The sequence below is a fragment of the Ixodes scapularis genome, unplaced genomic scaffold, assembly GCF_016920785.2.
Source record: "Ixodes scapularis isolate PalLabHiFi unplaced genomic scaffold, ASM1692078v2 PGA_scaffold11__112_contigs__length_91849675, whole genome shotgun sequence".
Taxonomy (NCBI): Eukaryota; Metazoa; Arthropoda; class Arachnida; order Ixodida; family Ixodidae; genus Ixodes; species Ixodes scapularis.
The window spans coordinates 2,662,350-2,682,595 of record NW_024609837.1 but is presented as its reverse complement, the minus strand read 5'-3'; the positions used below and the strand labels follow the sequence as shown (position 1 = coordinate 2,682,595).

Sequence of the window (20,246 nt, the reverse complement as noted above, 5' to 3'; positions counted from 1 at the left end):
GAAAGTGCAATATACTACACATTGTTGGTCGCGACCAATATTTTAAGGTCCGAAGGTAACGAAGCGTTGGGCTGCATCTAATCTAAACCGCTCACCTTCCACGATCTCTTTTTCCCAAAAAGCAAACACAGCAACGGCGTTTCCACTGACCTGTTACCGCTTGGTACCGGCCATGGACAGGGCTCCAGGACAGGCAGAGTACTCCAATCACGGCGGCGAACCACGTTAACTTCCACCGCTGAAAGCAGCAGACGCTAACAACACAAGCCTTCGTCGCATTCACGCGTAAATCCGACGAAACCGGCGCCGACAGAGCCGATAGCGACGTAGGTGAACGCGGTCGACGCAGCCACGACGAACAGCTGTACGACGAATGCATGGCTGCACCTTCGCTTCGTGTACACACAATTCCTCAGGGACACCCAGTACACATTTTCAACGACACAGACGGATACAGGAAGGACGTCGGCGCACTCTGGAGATCACACATGGCCGATGAGAGATGGAGACGTTTTTTTTTTTTTTTTCGGACTCTGTCCGAGTCTGGGCTCGCAACGCGGGGTGACAACCCGTGCCAGGACTCCGGACGGGACTCCGTGTCGGTTAGCCGTCTCGCGCCGTCGACTGGACGAAGCGGATGGATCGGCGGCGACCTCGCGTGTTCGCGCGAGCGCGGACCAGCGGGTTGTGGAGGGAAATGCGAGGGTGGGACTGTGTCGCCATCTGGTGAGCGATTTTGGAACAAGCGGAGAGAGTGGAAGTAGAGGGATGTGTTGGTTCCCGTTTTCCCGGAAGCCCGAGATGGGCCTTTGGAGTGCCGGATGGACGCTGTAGGGGGCGGGCTGTTTAATATTCTGGGGTACATCGACTCGCCCGATATTCGGAGGGGGAAAATCGCTTTGGGTGGAGCCGCGTTGCATTATTTTATAGAAAATGTGTGCACATGATTAGAACTTTGTGCGGTACAAATTACCAGATAACTAAACACGAATTAGACGAGATAGTAAAAGTTTTATATGCTTTTGCAAAGTTTTGCTCCAGAATTCTCCAGGCTCGAAGATTCCGCCTAAATGCAATGAATGTGCGAGAGATCTTCAGGGGGGTTTTAAATAAGAAAATACAAAGCGTCTGCGCTGTGGCAATAAGTACGGTGGAACATTATGTTCGGTGCCACATCTCAGCCAGTTTTTTTCTAGGTCTAAATTTATATTCGTCCTCGTAAAGGCCCGTTCACACCCTTGCAACCGAGTACGCCCGAGAAAGGCGAGATCTGTTAGAACTTCTTAAAATTTCTTAGGACGAGGGAACACACTGGCATTCTGGCGCCATCTATGCGATGACCCTGGAACTGCATTTCACAAGAGGGAAGGTTTTGCGGGATTTCCGAGGTCAAATGTGGGTAATACCTATGAGAAAGGCTCGCTTATAACGTCGACAAAAGATTTTCGAGCCAAGAAAGAAAGGATAATGCGCGAGAGAAATAGAAATTATGCCACACCGGCACGTTTACACTGCTCAGTGTTTCCTCTCGTTACAAGAGGACAGAATTGTCTCTCGTGTTACAAACAGAGGCTTGAGGCTTGGTGGTCTATTCACGTGTGAACTTGCGGGATGGAACCACTCCTTTTCTAAAACTGTTTCTTTTTCCTTGGAAAGGGGGGGGGGGGGGGGCGTGGGGGCGTGTCCATTGTAGACTCTCGTTTCAAAGAGTATGCGCCACAAAATACGTACACACATGCATAGATTCCTTGTAAGAGATGTTAAGAGGTTCCAAGGCACCTGGTTCTAAGAGGTCCCAAGCGTGTGAACGGGCCTTAATTCGCCAACATTGTTCCTAAGAGAGCAGCGATTGGCTCTCCCAAGTTCTTTGCGGGAGAGTAATCGCTCAAGATTGTTGTTTTAGAAAATACAACAACTCCCCTCTTACGACCAAGCCCTCGTTTTCCCACGCCAGGTGTGGCCACTGCGTGTGCCCAGAAACCAGATTCGAGAGAAGCGTCTGCGCATGCGCAGAGCCGACAGCAGCGCCACCCCCGTGGTGTGACGTCAGGGGGGGGGGGGGGGGGGCTGAGTTGGTGGATAGGCTTCTAACGTCTAAGACGATTTCTCCGCTGAATGCCAAACGCTTTCCGAAGGGCATTGGGCATCGAGCAGAACTCTCCTTCTGGGAGCATTGGATACTGCTTTCTGGGCGAGCTTCCTGCGAGTGTCATAGAAGCGCCACTTCTTTCTGGTAAGTTGACAAAAGGACCACTCTCGCGATCCTTGTGACGCAACAAATTATACAAACCCTACTTTTCGGTGCATAATTTGCTGTTTTTACCCCGAAACTCTTCGTTCGCGCGATTCAATGCACTCTTTTTTAAAGCACGCATTTTAACTTAACAAGATGCAGTCGGGTTTATGGACATTTACGACGAAGGAGGAACAGCAGAGCGCCCACCGATGACCAGCACTTCTGACGGTCCGAAGACAATCTGAAGCCTGGCAGAATAGGTTAGAGAGCCTGCATTACGGAGAGTTCCCTTCTTCTCTATTGAAGGTCACGTGATTTATGGGCCTCGTTTGCGATACGAGCTGCACGGAGGTGGCAAAAGCCTCCATTTAAATTAATAAGGTTAATTAAAATAAACAAATGGCGCAATGACTGGTTGATGTCGCTAAATAAACCTAAGTGCCAACTAATTCGCTTCACTATAAAAATTTGTACTGTCCTACAGATAGTCACTACCTTGACTCCGATTTTATTGAGACTGTTACGATGTATAAATATATTGGTGCAAGCCTAACACCAGACCTCTCCTGAAATATTCACATTGAAGCCATCGCTGCTGACTCATCAAGAACCCCTAGACTAATAACATGTAACTTACGCACTGCACCTCCCTCATCCATAAGCTGCCGTACGACACCTACGTCATACCTAAATTAGAAAATGCCACAACTACCTGAAATCCCCGGCAAATTTACCTACTTAACAATCTCGAAGCAATTCAAAACAGGGTGGCCCGTTTCATCTTGTCTACCTATGATCCTTCATTCAGTGTTTCCGCCGTGAAGAGCCAACTAACCACGTCCTCTTTGCTGCTCCACAGAAAGTTTCTCAGCTCTACCACCTCTATAAAATCTACTAGCCCATTCCAGAACCTAGAAATGAGTTGCTCTCACCCCCCGATCGAACATCCTCACACCTAAACAGATGTGCCATCAAACGTATTTCAGGCTCTACGAACGTCTTTAATCGATCATTTCTTTCTGAGACCGTCAGCGACTGGAACAACCTCCCATAATCCATTCTCACCACTCTGTACCCGAGTAATTTTCTATCTTGTAATGAACTTCATTTTTTGTCTGACTAGTTTTATGCTTTATGTAATTCTGAGCAGTCCTGGGTGTGTTAAATGTGGTAAGTGTTTAGTTTCATTTAGTGCTTTTCATGTATTTTCGTATCCATATTGTATAAATCCTGAATAACCCCCACCCCCTTATTTAATGCCCTGCACAGGCCCTAAAGGTGCGAATAAATTAAAAAAATGAAATGATCGTGTGCGAGCAGCTCCGCCTTTCCGCCTGCTTTCCTCCTAACCACGCAATAGCGCAGCACATGCACACACTTGCGACCAATCGGCGAAGGATGCGTCCTCCCTTAAATTGCAAACATTCCCGGTGGGCTCAATGGGATTCTCTTTTGAATCTAGGTTCTCTAGCATAGGTCCGCGACTGCAGCGACACCATCGACTGCGCAAAGAAGTGCGAATTCTATCGAAAGTGCGGCTAATATACACAATTCTCGACGAAAACCCCCGTTTATAGGGTGGTGCAATTTATAGACCGAAAATGCACTAAATATTTACTCGATGTAAACGATGAAAGGTTCAGTACTCTAGTACGCTGCGGATAACGAAGGAATATAACAAAAATAATTAAGTTCAAAATCACGAATCATGGCCTAAATGTTTACCGTGACTCTAAACGCCTAACCTTCTCACGCTTATCTCTCTCTCCCCAACCCGGGTGTGTTCCAGGGTTCAAAGGCCCTCCTTCGTCTGGTCTGACTGCAACGCGCTTTCCATGTGCTAACGCGCTGCCGCGCTCATTATTTACGCTAATACTACAGCGAGGAGAAAACGCACCAACAACATTACGACTCCCTCGTCCCCTTAGGTGCTCGGGATATTTAACCGCACGGCCATTTCGCAAAACCGGCGTTAACCCGGTTTGCTTCTTTTTTATTCTTTGTTTCTATCCAATGCACCGCGCAACCCCGAACCATGCTTGGCTTCCATTTCTAACCTCGGACCCATATAAACCCCCGCACTTTCTTTGAACATCCAGCACTCCGCCGTCCCTTCTTTTATCGGTACCTCTTCGTCTGGGTCGTTCTGTTTATAAAAGAAAAACCCGACCGCTGCAGCTCCGAGAATAAGATAATCAAAAACCAGAACCGAGAAGAACCAACTAAATTTTTACAAGCAACTTTTACCCTGTCCCTCTTTCGTTTTCTTTCTTTATCGTATTTTGTGAATTGCTTTCGAAATCTTTCTGTACACTATTCTTCGTTTCTAACTTGCTTATTTTGACAACCTCACCGTCTTTGATTCCTTTTTGTTACTCGAAAAAAAGAATTCACATACACAACTGAATGGACAAAGTTAAATAGCGCGAAAAAAAATAGACAGTGTAACGAAGCAAAAAATTCAAACGAACAGACGCATAACGCCGGGGAATATTCGAACGTATAGGTGAATTTTGCCGGACGTCGACGACGGCGTAGCATATTACTTATAGCCTTCATTCGTGCTTTGGTTTATTTCATTTATTTATTTTTTCTCAGCCTCGCTTTTGCAGTGTCCGCTAGTAAGCGCGCTGAAGTATTGCGCCGAAACGCTCCGATGAATCTTTTTACGATTGGGATCCTAGCCGGTTTCAGCATACGATGGTCCGCAACTGATCCTACAGGAGCCATCCGAACCATTCGAATGCCGTTTGAGGGACATCACGTGACCGACCCTCGGGGCACCGCGAAGGCGGTATGCGTAGTTACGCAACCAGCTCGCGGCGCCGGATTGGCTGGCATGGCTCGTACTGTCAGCTGTGGTCCATTGCAAGGGGGAACAAAGTATAGTCGCCATTTTGTTTTGTATTTCCTGTCAGCTTCTTGCTTTCCAAGAACGCGCCCGTCTTTTTAGGCCTCCGTTCGTTGGCATTCAGGCAGCCGCTTGTTCTTCGCCGAGGCAAACGCGAGGCCATGTTTCCTTTCAAGTTTTAGTAGTCATAAACGTGTCTCGTTTTTTTTTTTCTTCTTTTCTTCACGTTACATGGTTTACGAGTCACCGCGGCGTTGTTCGACTCCCACCGTTCACTTTTGAGAGGTTCCGCAGGCGCGTAACACCGGCAACACCACTAGCGATATTTTGTTTGCTTTTCTTTCTTAGTCGCTTCGAGTAAAGTTAGCGGACTATACGACGTTTAGGGGAGAGTAAGTCGCCTATCGCGGAAGAAATTTATCTACGATATAAATGGATTATGGATTGGGCTAATATTTTTATCGTCCCCCCTGTCGTACTTTATGTATACCTTGCAGAACTCGTGAGAGATTGTGCACCGAGATTCCAGTTCTTCTTAATCGTTGTTCATCCTTCGGCAGTTTAGATTCTTTACTGCAAAATGTGTAAGTAAATGTAACAGCTAACGAACCTCAGCTAATCGTTTTTAGCATCATAAATTTTAGTCATTCGGTTTCTACTATATGCGCCGGGAAAGCGAGGAAACGGAGGAGAAGCGAGCGCCAGGGGACGTCTGAAAGCCGAGCTCCGGTTGAAATCACTCGGTCTTTATTGTGTCGCGAACAGCTTTAGGGTCTTACGAGGGTAGACCTAAAGTTGGTAGCCTTTGTATCCACTGCACTCGTCGAACGCGTTAGAGTGCGGAATGTCGGCGTCCGGCATTTTGCTCTCGCATTAAAACGCCTTCGACGCGTGGAGTGGAGACAAGGCTTAAGGTCTACCCACGAATCATTTCGATCGGAGCTCGGAGTTTTGACGTCTCCGAAGTCTGTCGTCTCCTCTTCTCCGTCAGTTTCTCGACGCATGGGTTTGAAATAAAGTTAGAATCTGGGGTATTGATTCCACAAATGTAGCTAAGAAAAACAAAGGAAGGAGTTGACTGGTATTTTTGTTTTAAGTTTGTGGAAATTACCTCGCTGCTACCCATCTCGGAGAACGACAAAAAGCACTGGTTCCAAAACAACTAGTCATTTATTGACAGTCGTTGCCCGCGCCGCGATCCCAACAGCCCCTCGTGCATGAGCAGCGACGGCCTTTTGTCAGCGGCGGGGCGCAGTTCGCGTGGCAGATTGCACACTTGGTCCCGTCGCGGTCTAAAGAACAGCGTACGATACGGCATGCGGGCAACCTAACGCCACGTTTTGGATCCCCAGGTTTCCCCCCAAAGTTTCAACCTAGGAAGTGCAGCGGATATTCCGCCCTCGGACTCCCAGAGAAAGACGACTCGATTACCCGCCACCTCCTGCAAAAGAAACATTTCTTTTTTCTGACGTTCCCGAGGGAGAGGAATAACCGACAGCGTAAGTTCCGAGTGCTCCCGATATCCCGTAAAGGACGAGGTCTACACTCGACGTGGTCGCTAGTGTTTCCTCGATCAGCTCCAATCGGCACACAGTCTAAAAATCTTTCCTCATCAATTCCGCAATCATTCTGAAAGGTGACGACCCCCATTTTTTTTACTTCCCTGAACCGCGAGCAGGAGGTTACCCGGCTGAGGTCCTGGAACTTTTTCAGTTACGACCGTCGGCAGGGCGAGCCAAAAAAGTTTACGGAGGTTCTGCGGTACGAGGCCTGGCGACAGGATAGAGTTCTACGGGAGCGTCTCAAGGTAGGGTACTTCTCATCCTCCAGGCGCAACAGAGCGGCGGAGCGGAAGTTCAGGAAATGTTGGCGCCAGGTTGCGCAGAGCGCTGACTTCTTGTGACAAACTCTCAGGTTGACTTTGGGTCGTCCAAGCAAGGCCGTGACAATGGATTCTTGGAACGTTGTACAGGTGGGGGACGCCTCCGCAACCAAACGTGTTTTACGCGCTTTGAAAAAGGGCCCTAAATTTGTTTGTGAAGCGGTGGTCAGGCCACAGGAACTTCTGACAATTGTTGGTAGTTCGGGGGACCGTGTCGGGGAAAAGGATAAGGAAAGATGCATTTTGGAGGGTGTGGGACCACTTCTTACGAAAGGCACTACAGTGAGATCTTTTAGACGCAATGATGTCAACCAGGTAGCAACCTTTTGCCTGCAAGAACGCATTAAACTGCTTGTGGCGGATAAGGAGGGAGGGTTCGTTTTAGTGCCAGAAGATATTTTCTTAGTGAAGGATAAGCAAGCAGTGCAAAAGATAAAAACAAAAAGTGGGTCGGATATCATTTATCACGGCGAAAGAGAGCGCTGATGTATGGATCTATGGGTCTTGATCGGTTGAAAGCATTGGTAACTGGAGCGAAGAGTCTAAATCTGGAGGTGTGTTTCTCCGTGAAAACAGATAAGCAGGGTAGCCCGTTTAGGGCGATTGTGACGGAGACAGGATCATGGCAGGCACAGTGTGGGTCGTACCTGCACTGTCACCTTTCTCGGTTAATACTTCAAGATCTCTTTGGAAGGGAGAGTGCTGAATGCGTGGTACAGTATCTGAAAGGCACAAACTCTGGCTCATGTGATGCGGTGTCATTCGGCGTAGTCGACTTATTTTATTCGATTCCGCAGAAAGAATTGCTGCTTGCGGTTCGGGAAAATATAGAAACAAGAGGGGTTAACACCTTTAACAATAATTGCGGAATTTATGAGAAAAGATTTTTAAATATGCTGTGTTTCTATTTCAGCTCTACATATGTTGGTTTTGATGAGGCGTTTCATTTGTAGAAAGAAGGTATCTGCATTGGCTCAAGCGTGGCGCCAGTCTTAAGTGATATCTATATCTGTCGAAGTGTGAAAGACGGATTGGAAAGTGTGAAAGACGGATTGAACTAATGATGTAAGCCGATGTTGTCCGCATTTTCAGATACGTGTATAATTATTTCGGGCTGTTTCACCCACGGGAAGCGTCCCAAAAAGCTGATTTTGTATAAAAATACTTGGGAATATTTAGGGCCGCCTCCACGGGGTTACACTTTACAAAGGAAGAATCTATAAATGATAACTTTCAATTTCTGGACCTTACGTTGTCGCTTGAGCAATCACATATATGCTGGCGTTACGCTCCCAGATCGAAGAAGTGTCTACTTCCTTACAGTTCCAACCACTCTAAGATGGTTAAAAGAGGTATAGTCTTCACCTGTCTCCGCGCACACGTGGCAAAGTCTTGTCCACAGAAGATGGTGGACAGTTTTATATTCCAGGTGAACAGCCTGAAGAAAAGAGACTATCCATCAGCACTCCTTAGAGGAGTGGGTGAATCACTGTTGCAAAGGCTTCGGAAGATTTCTGTGGTCCCAGAGAAGTGCAAGCCGAGAGTGATAGCGGTAGTGGTGCCCTACGTAGACAAAGTTAGCCACAGGATTAAGAAGGTGGCGGAGACACACCAAGTTTCGGTTTTTTTCTCCGCTACAAAGAAAATGGAGAATGTGTGTGGTAGAATTGTTCGGGGAGCAGAACACGCAGCGCGATGCAAAAATAAGCATAAAAATCAGTTCATAGGACGACACAACCGCTGGGACAACGCAACAAAGCTTAGCAATACCATTTTTTATTTTACCGATGTTGCGAGAACGTTTTTTTTAAATAACGAAGTTGAGCTTTTGCCCTGGAGTGATTTAGCAGCCAAGTAAAATAAGTATTTGGACACCCTGAAAACCGACGAGCTACTACGGAACGACGCCTCAACGCCCGTTTTCAGCCATCAAACGAAAGCTTTATGGCCTACATCTAGGATGTGTTAACTCTATGCACGGCCGGATTGGAAGCGCGCGCTCTCCTTCTCTTCTTACGGCCTCTGCGATTGGGGCAATCGCCACCTCCCGCCACAATTCGGGGGCGGGGGGCGCTGTCGCCTCACACCTGAAGGGACTTTAAAGGGAAGATGGGGCACTTCTACTTTTGAGACAAAACGCTTGAATTGCGTTCATGTGGCCTTTAGAATAACAGATATCACATTTATATTTCAATGCGACGCGCCCGAGAGCCATACAAGCAATTTCAAAATAGGGCTGAAGCCCCGCCTCCTTAGCCTTGGGCAGCCTAAAGATCTGTCGATGACGTCACGGACAGCGACTGCCTTTTGCGTTTTTCTCGCGTTTAACAATACTTGCGCAGCAAATGGTATGAATATTCGGGTTCACGGGGTAAAAATACACTAGAATCCACTTCTAACTAATTTTTTTCAATAAGCTCCGTAGCTTCCCTTTAACCCCTGGGCTTCCCTTTGCCGTTGGCACTGATCGCGTCTTACAGTGTATCTCAGCGCTGTCGCAACTTGCGGCCGAGATTTTGATAGCCTTTGACACTTGATCCTTACGTTTAGACCCTCAGCCCATATCTAATGTGCTCCTAATGAGCCCAAAACGGTGATTATTTGACGCACATCTCCAAGAGATTTTGGAGTAAAACGTAGTGAGTAGAGACAGCGAATGCAATTCCGGAAAAACTATACTCGTCTTTACCTCCAGGACTTCTGTTGCAACTCAAGAACAGAAGGAGACGGACCCCTTCTACGTGGAGGATCTTTAAATAATAAATTATTCGTACACTCTCATGAAATGTAAGCAGGCAAAATCTATATATTGCCGTCGTCTGCATCATCATTTCATAGGCCGCACATGAAGTTGGTCAGCTGCTCTAGACGAGGGTGTAGCAGTAGGTACAATTTTCGCAAAGTGCATATTAGAGCCTAAAGTGCTTCCTCGAGGGCTTGTGCAAATATCCAGTTGATTTTTCGTTTCTGTCCGTGACCGTCTTTGGCTGGTTAATCAGACGTATTCTGAGGAAATTGTTTCAAATTAAACCAGCCAAGCGCGTTGAGTGACTGTTGTCAATGCCCTCTGGGCAACTTAGAATTGGCGCGTCTTCAAGATAGGGTGCAATGAGTTGCACCCTATCTAGTTGCTGAACTTCGTGCACGTTTGTACGCGGAAGGTCCTTAACAGCCTTTAAAAAAAGCAACAATGTTGTCCAGAAGTGCGAGGAACCTAAGGTATGGATAATAAAGTCCGCTTTTATCCTGGCCTTGCAATAAGACGAACAGATCGAGGATCACCTCTGTTACTCGCACCCAAACCCCCTAATGAGTTTCACCAGATAGCCACCGACGTACCCCAGACCAAAGTTGCCAAAACAACAACCTACGAAGCTCGAACATCAGCGCAAAGGAGCTCGAAGGGACTCTCCGAGTGGGGTGAAGTAGGGTGAGATGGTTTCGCCCCTGGCGCTGCAAGCAAGTAAACTACATGCGGAGAAAAAATGCCATTGACTCCCGGTCTATTGCAAAGGCCGTAAGAAGAGGAAGAGAGCGCGCGCTTCCAGTCCGGCCGTGCTCTACGCCGCCGTTCCAACCAGAATATGCCAGAGGCTGAGAGAATCCGCTACCGATTGCCGAAGAGGCTTTCACCTTGTTCATCCTCCAGCCTCCAACCACCGCCACCGCAATTGTCGACGCCTGCGCTCGATTACAGGATGCCAGAGAGCAGCGTCTCCTTTTCCCTTACCATGCAAGGCCAGTGGGAGGACAACCGATTCCAGCTTCAACCTCCTCTCCACTTACACAGGAGTAACTACATCTGTTGATAAAGAACATCGTCAAGCATTGTATAATGGGTGATTTTTTTTCTTTTCAATTCGAACTCATTCCTTACAAGAATTCCGTAAAAGATCCACTAATACGGTTTGCCCAGCTGCGACGGCCAGTTGGACATTATGTGGGTGGCTAATCTTTGTGATAAGTCAGCGAAATAATTAAAATGCGTTAATTAAGTTTTTAATACATGAAGATAGACATATGGTTCCAATTAGAAACTTAAAGAGAGTCATTGAAAACCACTAAATCAACTCTTTTTAGAACAACTTCAGGGTTGTGGGAAATTCGGGGAAGCGCCAAAGTTACAATTCGTGAAGCAGGTGCAGAGCTAGCATCGGCGGAACACGGATGATGTTACTTCTGCTCTTCTAAAAAACCCCCAGTCTCAGGGTAAACGACGAAATGGTTGACGTCCACCAGCTAGCCTGTACTTTGACTCTTTTCTCGTAGATCATTATCGCGTTTCACCACTGCTAGCTTTGCGCTTCCCCCAACCTCTCACCACGGCTCACCTCCCGCGTTACGCCGAGCGGCTGGTATGGTAACATCAGTGCATTTTATGAAATACGTACGCTTCGAAGCACAGCGTCTAGATGGCGTTCCGCCGAACTCTATGAAGCACACAGAGTTTCGAAACGGAAATCTAGATGGCGCTTCAAACGACGGAAGACGGACTGAAGTGAGTGAGGGGGGGGGGGGGGGGGGGGGGGTACACCCCTCCGCGGGAGTTCCACAACTGAGGTCATCTCGTCGATGCATTCGTGGGAATCGGTCGGACGAAGAACTGAGCATAACGAAACATAAAATCAACTCATACCTTTTACACGCGACAGGCTGTTCGCTGCAGACATTTGGAGAGTTTTAGGGAACCGTTTTTGCATATCCGATACGGTACGATGGGCCCTCCGGCATGAACTGCGCATGCGTGTCTTTTGCTGTAAGCCATACGCAATTCGTACCGGAGGACCCGCCGTACCCTATCGGGTGTGCAAAAGTGGTCCCCTAAGACTTTCTTATATAGACAGTTATCTGCAAACACACCTCAGGCATTCCTACAGCATGTTTACTTTAAAACTAGGTACGCTTCTAACCTTTCTGCAGACAGTTTTTGGTAGGACCAATGTGACAGGGCTGTATACAGGGTGTTTCCGAAAACAATCCACAGGTTGTTTTTTTTTTTCACCGCAAACATAAAGTACGCATCGTCGAACGCTCATTCTTCGTCCGAAGGTACCGCTGGAGGTGCGAATCAGAATCCAAAGTTTCAACGCGAAACTATATTTTATTCAAAAGTTACGAAAGATTTTCTGGAAATGTCAATGGAAAATGGTGGCCGGCGGAGCTCTCGAATACTTGGTGTCCTGTGACGCCAGAAAAAGAAAACGGAAGGAAATGAAACCCCTTTTTCCAATGAAATAAAAAAAAAAATCACCCATATACTTTTTGATGAAATATCCGTTCGTGCTGAAACTTTGGCACCTCGTTCGGACCACTAGCGCTACCTTTGGGCGGAGAATGAGCGTTGGGCCATGCATAGATCATTTTTCCGGTGAAAAAATCCGGTAACTTCAGAGGCTGTCTGCAGACTGTTTCTTGCGTAATGTATCAGCAGCCTGAGTTCGGCTTAAGATATCCACTGCGAATCAACTCAAACCGTTGGGGGTACGAACAAGATCTGCCATCGACCCTGCCACGCCTTCTCTTCGGCTCTTGTAGAACACAGATTAAGAAAAGCGCAAGTTTCATTTGAGAAGGTGAACATCTGCCAAGACGTTCTGGCGTTAGTTTGCTCACAGTCGTGGGCTTCCTGTCTGCGGGGTGAAAAAAGATCCGTGGCGAAGAGGCCGGCCGGCCCCATTCCCGGGTCTACGCCGCAGAAGGCAAACAGCCCAGAGCGGGAAGGGCCTCGGGGTACATTACTGAACGAACGGAGCTGCGGTAATTGCGGGGTTGGCGTCATTGAAGATCTCCGAGCCATGTAGGGAATGAAAGGTAAAATGAAAGTGAGAAAGTGTAATGCGTGAAATGGGGGCCTTTTCTTCCTTTTTGCTTTTGTAGCTGCCGAAAAGTTGAGGTTGGAAAAGAAGACATGAGTGCCGGCCACTCCGAGTGGTCATCACGTCTGAAAGATGTTGATAGTTGGGGGAAAAAAAAGACAATCACCAGTCAGCCATAAGCGGGAGATGGCCGGCTTCGGCGACGCGGTGTTTTCTCTTGAATTGTTTGTGTCTAGAGATTTCTTACAAGTTTAGGTTCTCCAAAACCGGCTTCCTTGTTGGCGTGTCGGCTGAAAGAAAGCATTTGTCGTGGCTGACGAAAATAATACCAGGTGAAGGGAAGCAGGGAACAAAAAGAACTAGAGTAGTTCCTGTCAAGCTCGCGTGCACCTTTGCATTAATTGTATTGTCATAGCTGTTATATATATACTTTTTTTTATTATCAGAATACTGTTTTTTTTTTTGTTAAACCTCATGCAAGTTGTTCCTCCATGCGAGGAAAGGCTGCTATACTTTCTTTCACTTTAAGCGTGAGTGTGCTTTATATGCTAGTTCACACTTAAGCTGAGACTGCAGCCAAAGCTACAAGCACGAGCTATTTCACGCTCTTGGCTTTGAGACGTGCCATAGCCTCCTCTATACGAAGAAAGCCTGGCACGTCGCAAAAGGATGAGGCCGCCGAAAATGGGAAAGGAGGGGCGGGGAATCGGGAGAGGAGGGGAGATTGCCTGCTATCGCCACACAACAGCGAGCGGCCAAGCGCAGAAACACTCTTTTAGGGGCGAAGCTCCTTATGGGCTAGCCATGTCCGTATGTCCGTCCGCCGTCGGGTGCACGTGCCCCTGCTCGTGAGCTCACGTGCTCACGAGACGTCCTCCGGCCGTGCTCGTGTAGGGCAAAAGAAAAAAAAAAACCGCATCTCCACGTGGTGAATGATGTTGATTGGGGCGAAGCTCTGGTGGTGCTTGTCTGCGTAGACGCTGAGCCGCAGCCTGCCGAGCCTTTTGTTCATTTTCATCCATGTCAGAAAGAGAATGTGTGGTATGGGACGTGGTTATATACGCATTTGAGCATTTGACCGCAGCGTGACATGGATGAAAATGAACGAAAGGCTCGGCATGCTGCGGCTCAGCGTCTACGCAGACAAGCACCATCAGAGCTTCGCCCCAATCAACATCCATCGGGGGGATCGGTGGCCGAGTGGTCTAGCGCACACCAGCTCAGAGCACGTGGAGCGAAAGCTCGCGCTGCAGAACCCAGGGATCCTGGGTTCGAGCCCCACCCCTGCCCGTTTCGATCTGGATGAGCATCGTACCGGCGTGCGGTCGTGTATCACTACTGCGTGGTGCACGTTAAAGACCCCAGGCTAGCGGCTGTACCGCACTGGCTAAATTTCTCATCTACAGCTGGGAGACTCGTCGCCCCTGTGAGGCAGACCAAGTTGTAGGCTGTATAAACACACACACAACCGAATTTTTTTTTTTCAACATCCATCACCACGTGGAGGTGCGGTTTTTTCTTTTTCCTTTTTTTGGTATCGCGGACAGGAGAAAGTCAACGTCAACTCTTTCCCGTTTCTCCCTGCGTCCGCTTCTCCGCAACGGTCCTTGAACGGTCGTGGTCGTCGGTTTCGCTTGCGCTGGAGGTTGTGCGACGAACTGCCCGGAAAGGCCGGTATTTGGGCCTCTCGCACGTAAGATATACTTCGTTTCATCTTACGTGCGAGCGAATGCAATGCTAGGCGTGCGAGCTCAGCACTCATCCCTTCCCTGCTTTGCACGCGCGCTCATGCAGTTAATGCATATTAGCCCCGTGCGTGACCGAAAGCGTCGCTGTGGTCGGCCTTCCACGATTGGCCGAACGCTGACTATGACGTCGGAAAGGGGATTTATCATCGACGGAAATAAGAGGAATGAAAGAAGTTTAATTTTGACGGTTTTGGCAGTGTTCCTTTGAGAGCGCAATGATTTCAAGCTTCCACCATGCTAATAAGAAACACCATCGAACTTGTTGTTTGCAAGGTAATAACGTCTCAAGGGGGAACCATAGGAGGGCGCCACCGAAACATCTCGCCGCTAATCCTCGGACTATCCTCTCACGTTTATAACTTCGTCTTCGTTCGCACATCAGATGAAACGAAGTATAGAAGCGCGAGATCGACGCTTTGTGCATCGCTGCTTTGCTTGAGTGCGCGTGCGAGGAAGGAACGCAAAAAGCGCTAGGCTCGCGCTTCTAGCTTTGGTTTCGCTCGCACATGAGGTGCGTTGCTCCCGGAATACAAAAATGACGGTGACGAAAACACGAAAAAAGAAAATGGTTCGGGGAGCGGCCGCTGCCCGACCCGAGCGCTCGCACACCATCTCTGCCCTTTCTGCTCTGCGCTACCATATTTGTCACCGTTCCGCGCGCTCCTCCTCTCGTTTTTCCTACGGCCGCATGCCCTGTGGCTCCGTCGTCGATATTCCAGGCTTTCCCCGTATAATAAACGTTATGGTCGTGCATTTCTAGCGCAAGTGCTCCTCTACCAAAAAAAAAAAAATGCTTCAAAGCTGCGATCTCCAGCTCTCGTGCTTGTGGCATTGGCTGCAATCTCAGCTTAAAGGGAAGCTGAAACGCTTACTAAAAATAGACGAGTTAAAGGTGAATTCTGCCGTATTTGTACCCCGTAAATGTGAATATCCCGTTCGGTTTCCCGAAAGTGTAACTTCAAGCGAGAAAACACGAGAAAACTTCGACCAGTCGTTACGTCATAAAAGGTACTTTTGGCCGCCAGGCACGTGTCGCTCGTGTGGGTAGCGCGTGCAACTGCAAGCTTGCCAGGTATGTTCCCCCGCACTAACACCAGTTGTGCCGTTTTTTTTTTTTCCTTTCTGGAAATAGCAAGTGTGCATGTGCATAGCTTTGATAGGCGCTGAAGATGTCCGAGAGCGGAGATTACGAACACTCCGTATAGGAAGTATTCACTGGACGCCATATTTGTGGGTGCTGTTTAGAGCGCATGCTCAGAACGAGCTCACATCAATAGGCTGCTAAGACCGGCACTCTTGATGGTGCGGAATGCACGTAGCAAAAGAACTGTCGAAGGTCGCCGTCAGCACGCGCTCAGCATTCACGCACACCGCTATGGCCGCCAGTGAATACTCTCTATACTCCCTATATAATAGCTGCGTTCGATTAACCTGCACTTCCTGTACTTTTGCAGAAAAGTGTAGGGCAGTCTACTTCCGGTATGTGTATTCCGGTATGACCGGGAGTGCACCGCCCTACACTCTTTTTTTCACCCGTGCAGGAGGTGCAGGTAGATGAAACGCAGCTAATGTTACTCCCGGAGGGGCTTCGGCGGTGTTTTTAAATTTAATTTCTGCAGCGTTCATGCACCAAATCAAAAATCATCTCGATATTTGGGATTTTGGAGGCCAAATGAAGACGATTTAAGTGTTTTTTTCCTCAAATACAAAACCGTTTTAGCATCCCTTTAAACGGAGTATAGACGGCGGCATTCCTTACGGCTTTGCTTTCCGTTTAGAAGCGATGGGAGTTTTTCTACGTTCTGGGGGCACGACAACGTCACCTTTCCGAGTACTGCCTGAACCACCCAGACCAATTGTTTCAACCATCGTGATTGAAACTGTAGTGCGCTGATTTAAATACATTCGGCTTACGATAAGTGGGCGCTTGTTTATGCCATTTTTTTTAGAAGACCAAAAAATGTTTTGCATAAGTCCCTGCAGGAAGGCGGCTGGAAAGCCTGTAGCTCTAACTAGTCCGGAAATTCCTCCATTTTCAACCCCGGAGCCGAGAGGCGAACACGGTGAGGTTAGAGTTGCTAAAAAGAGGTAAAGTGCCATAGTTGGGGTGAGGTTACGGCGACCGCACCGAGCGGGGGGGGGGGGGGGGGCGGGGGGGGGGGGGGGGGGGGGGAGAGAGAGAGAGGGACAAACTACTCCTTCGTGAGAAGGAAGTATAAAAGCGTGCCTTTTCATTATAGGCCGGCCGTGATTGGACTTTTTCTGCGCCGGTATCACTCACCAGGCACCGAATTTTTTCCGAAGGTAGGAATTTCACGCTAGATATAGAATGGGTGGTGTATCTACTGCCGTGCCGTTCTTTTAAGGGAATATAACCCAGTTTCGCCGCTCGCTAAATTCTGTAATAGCGGCCAAAGGTATTGCCACCTAGCATTAAAACGAAATCCTAAGAGTTTAACCACGCTAGCACTTGAGCACTTCTGTCACCTGCACCTTCGTCCGACAGTCGAATAAAGAATTGGCGCGCCGAATTAAAACATAAGGATCAACCTGTTCCCTGTCAATCACTTTGGCTCGTTTCTGGTGAATCACAGCATCGTTCGGAACTTTTGTTTTTAATTTTTAATAAAACATTACACACTCCACATCCCCGAAACAAAGGGCACTGTTTGGTTAGCAATGTACGTTCCCAAATTGACGGAAAGCAAGAAAACGAATATCAAGCTAACGAAAACAAGGGCGCACGTCTGGTTTGGATGTCTTAGTCGCTACACGTTTCACGTGACTCCGTTTTGAAAAATGACCTTTCGCTCAATCAGACTCGAGGCAGGGACATCCCCTTCAGTTACGCATGGTCACTCGACCGGAACCAGCCGATTTTCGTGCGTGTTTTTGGTCCCCGTCCGTGCCGGGTCGAGGGAGGTGTGTCGCTATCCCTCACTCTGAGTTTGCGCTGACACCCGCTTTCTGTAGTCATTAAGGCTAATAGCATATTGCGAGCATACGAGGATGGTCTATCCCTTACGTACCCGTCTCGTGTAGCGGTCCTTAATAATTCAACGGCACCGCCTTCCGCACTGATCAGTCGGTTGTCATTGTTTAGGATGAGGGTTTAGGTCCCGAACGGTCCACAGAGTTTGGGGCGGCCTCGGCCGTGGTGCAAACTTCGCTCCGCATTACGCAACACTCTAAAAAAATGTCTCCGATTTCATTTTTGTGCAGGACACAGCGGTATTCGATCCCGGTGGACAGTAGAAAGACAATGACAACTCAAGAAATGCCAGGCAGACGAGTCATGTGCGTCTTAGCGTCACTCCACAGACCCTTTTCATAATTCAGTGCCATCTGCCGGCTCTAAAAGCAGCTTCCCTTTCGACAAACTAACGGAGGTCACGAAGTTGTATTTGTTTCAACAGGCACCGTCGCTTTAACGTGTCAATGACAGATCAGTATTGGTTCTCCGATCACCTGCTAAATATTTCTTTATTTGTTTCAGTATAGGCGACGTCAACATCAGAACTGACCAGTGCAAAGCGGCGACTCCCGAGTGCCTCGATTAAATATTCGCGCTTTGAGAGGCTTTAGAGAAAAACTTGTGTCAGAAAATTGTCAGAAGATTCGGTAAGTAGACATAATTAGGAACGAAACTGCGCAAAGACGAGGACAAACTAAAAGGTAACCGACACGACACAGCGCTGACTCTCAACTAATTATTTATTTATGTTAGCATCCAGTATAAGTAACATACACGCCACGCTATATAAATCGAAAAAAAAACGCAAAAAAATGCATATCACGTGTCCGATAGAAAACTGTCACTGGTTTAACCTCCTCGCTCCAAGTACTGCCGCTTTTCATCTGAAAGCACGAGACACGGGGCGCTAACACGATCTGGTCCCAGTTTCGTGATGTCGAGCTGCTATAATTTCGCCTGTGACTCTGCCTTTACAGCGAAGCTGTTTATGGCTAGGGTTCCGTGGATTTTTCATGTGCGTCAACAAAAACTCTACGCTCGCACTGACGCACGCGCCGCACGCCCACGCCTTCGCCGTATAAAAGATTCGAAGTAAATACACAAAATGAACATTGACGAACGCGCGTGCTAGATGCCATCTCTTTTAGGCTTTTGCTTTAGAGCAGTTACTGCACCACAGGCCGGCAGGTGCGGCGCGTGGACACCATTTCCCGCATTCTCCTTGATGATTGGGTAATTTAGCAATATGTCTATTCAGTAGATTGGTTATCAATAGGCACCATTTTCAAAATCAGTACACTCGCAGGTAAATAATTAAGGTTTCTCAAAGATTTGCCGTTGTGCGACCACCGTCGGCCATGTCTACGCTCGCTCCGGCCTCTCTTTGTTGTCGTTCCAAGCGCTTGGGTGCCTAGTTTCTTTCCGCTCTCCCGGGGTGGCGGTCCCGTTGCGCGTGTCTAGTTTCCTCCGGCTCCTGGGGAGCGGGTTTCTGTCGTGTGCTAAACAACTTCGCTGGTCATTCACCTTCACAGAGTGGAATGGCTGATGATATTTTATTATGTCTAAACATATTTCCCGCCTGGTCATCCGCAGCAAAGAGCTCTACAGAGAGTGAGGGGACCGGCTCTACCCGGTGCTTTACGGGAAAGTTGACGCATAAGATGCCTTTGATTGAAGCGAACGACGACGCGCCCAATATGACTGGCCCAAGAAAAACGGGACGCGCGTCGGGACGCTAAGCATGGACTTTTCACACGGTCATTGACCCTGTGCATGTCAACATTTTTGTTTCCCTTCGTATATAGAAATTCGTTATTTGCTGGAACTATTGTTCGATACGGTTGGCTGTGTCCGGGTGCTACGGGAATACGAACTCACCAACGTTCCTAAGTGTGAAGTACCGCGTTTCACCTGGAAGCTTAGTATCCCAATCGAGCATGTCCGCTTTCGAATGCCTGTACTCATTTAGTGCTCATGGAACGCAAGACGTGTCTTTACTAAGTTCGTGCAATTCTCCGTGAGTAAAACCACGCTAGAAATTCGCCACGCCTTGCTTTCTTTAGGCCGTCGGTGACAGGAAGACGTAGAACAGTGTCTTTAAATACACGAAATTCGAAAGCTCGAATGTTTATTGGTTGTCAAAGCACGGACGACAAATGCGAACGATTAGACGGAGGCACAAAAATGTAAGTCGATCAGTGACCAGGTATGTCATCGGTAGTACTTCTATCCTAGCCCGTCAAGAACACCGTGTCGAAGCACTAAAAGCCACCAGCAATTACTCCGTCAAAGTTTGTTAGCGCGCCTAAATGCACAATGGGCTTGCTCCCTAGTTTCCCCGAATGACTCGACAAAACCTAAAAAAATAACGTTTCCTTTCATTGAACTTTATCGCAACCCTTCCCCGTATGCTTGTAAACATAAATAGCTCGAATGGAGTTACTCGTTTCACACAAATGTTTTTCTCAAAGATGCCTCAGAACGAGCGTGGATCTTTCCGGAACATTACGAAAAGGAGCAAAAAAAGTCATTGACAGCGGTCATTGACGCTGTAACTATTTCCAACTTCAAACGCGGGCTCGACGAAGAAATATTTGGATCGCCAAAAAAAGAAAGATTTGTACATTTAAAAATTCGTTGCACCGTGCTCAAAATCTTTGCAACGAGGCAAAGAACCCCTTCGGTGGCGCTCGAAAACATGAACAGTAATTCTTGTATCGTTAGTCAGTGAATGTTTCT

At 48.0% G+C, this 20,246-nt stretch overlaps 1 pseudogene; it reads left to right on the top strand.

Moving 5' to 3' along the window:
- Positions 1-7,748: 7,748 nt before the first annotated feature.
- LOC121835155 lies at positions 7,749-8,314 on the top strand (annotated as a pseudogene).
- Positions 8,315-20,246: the final 11,932 nt, after the last annotated feature.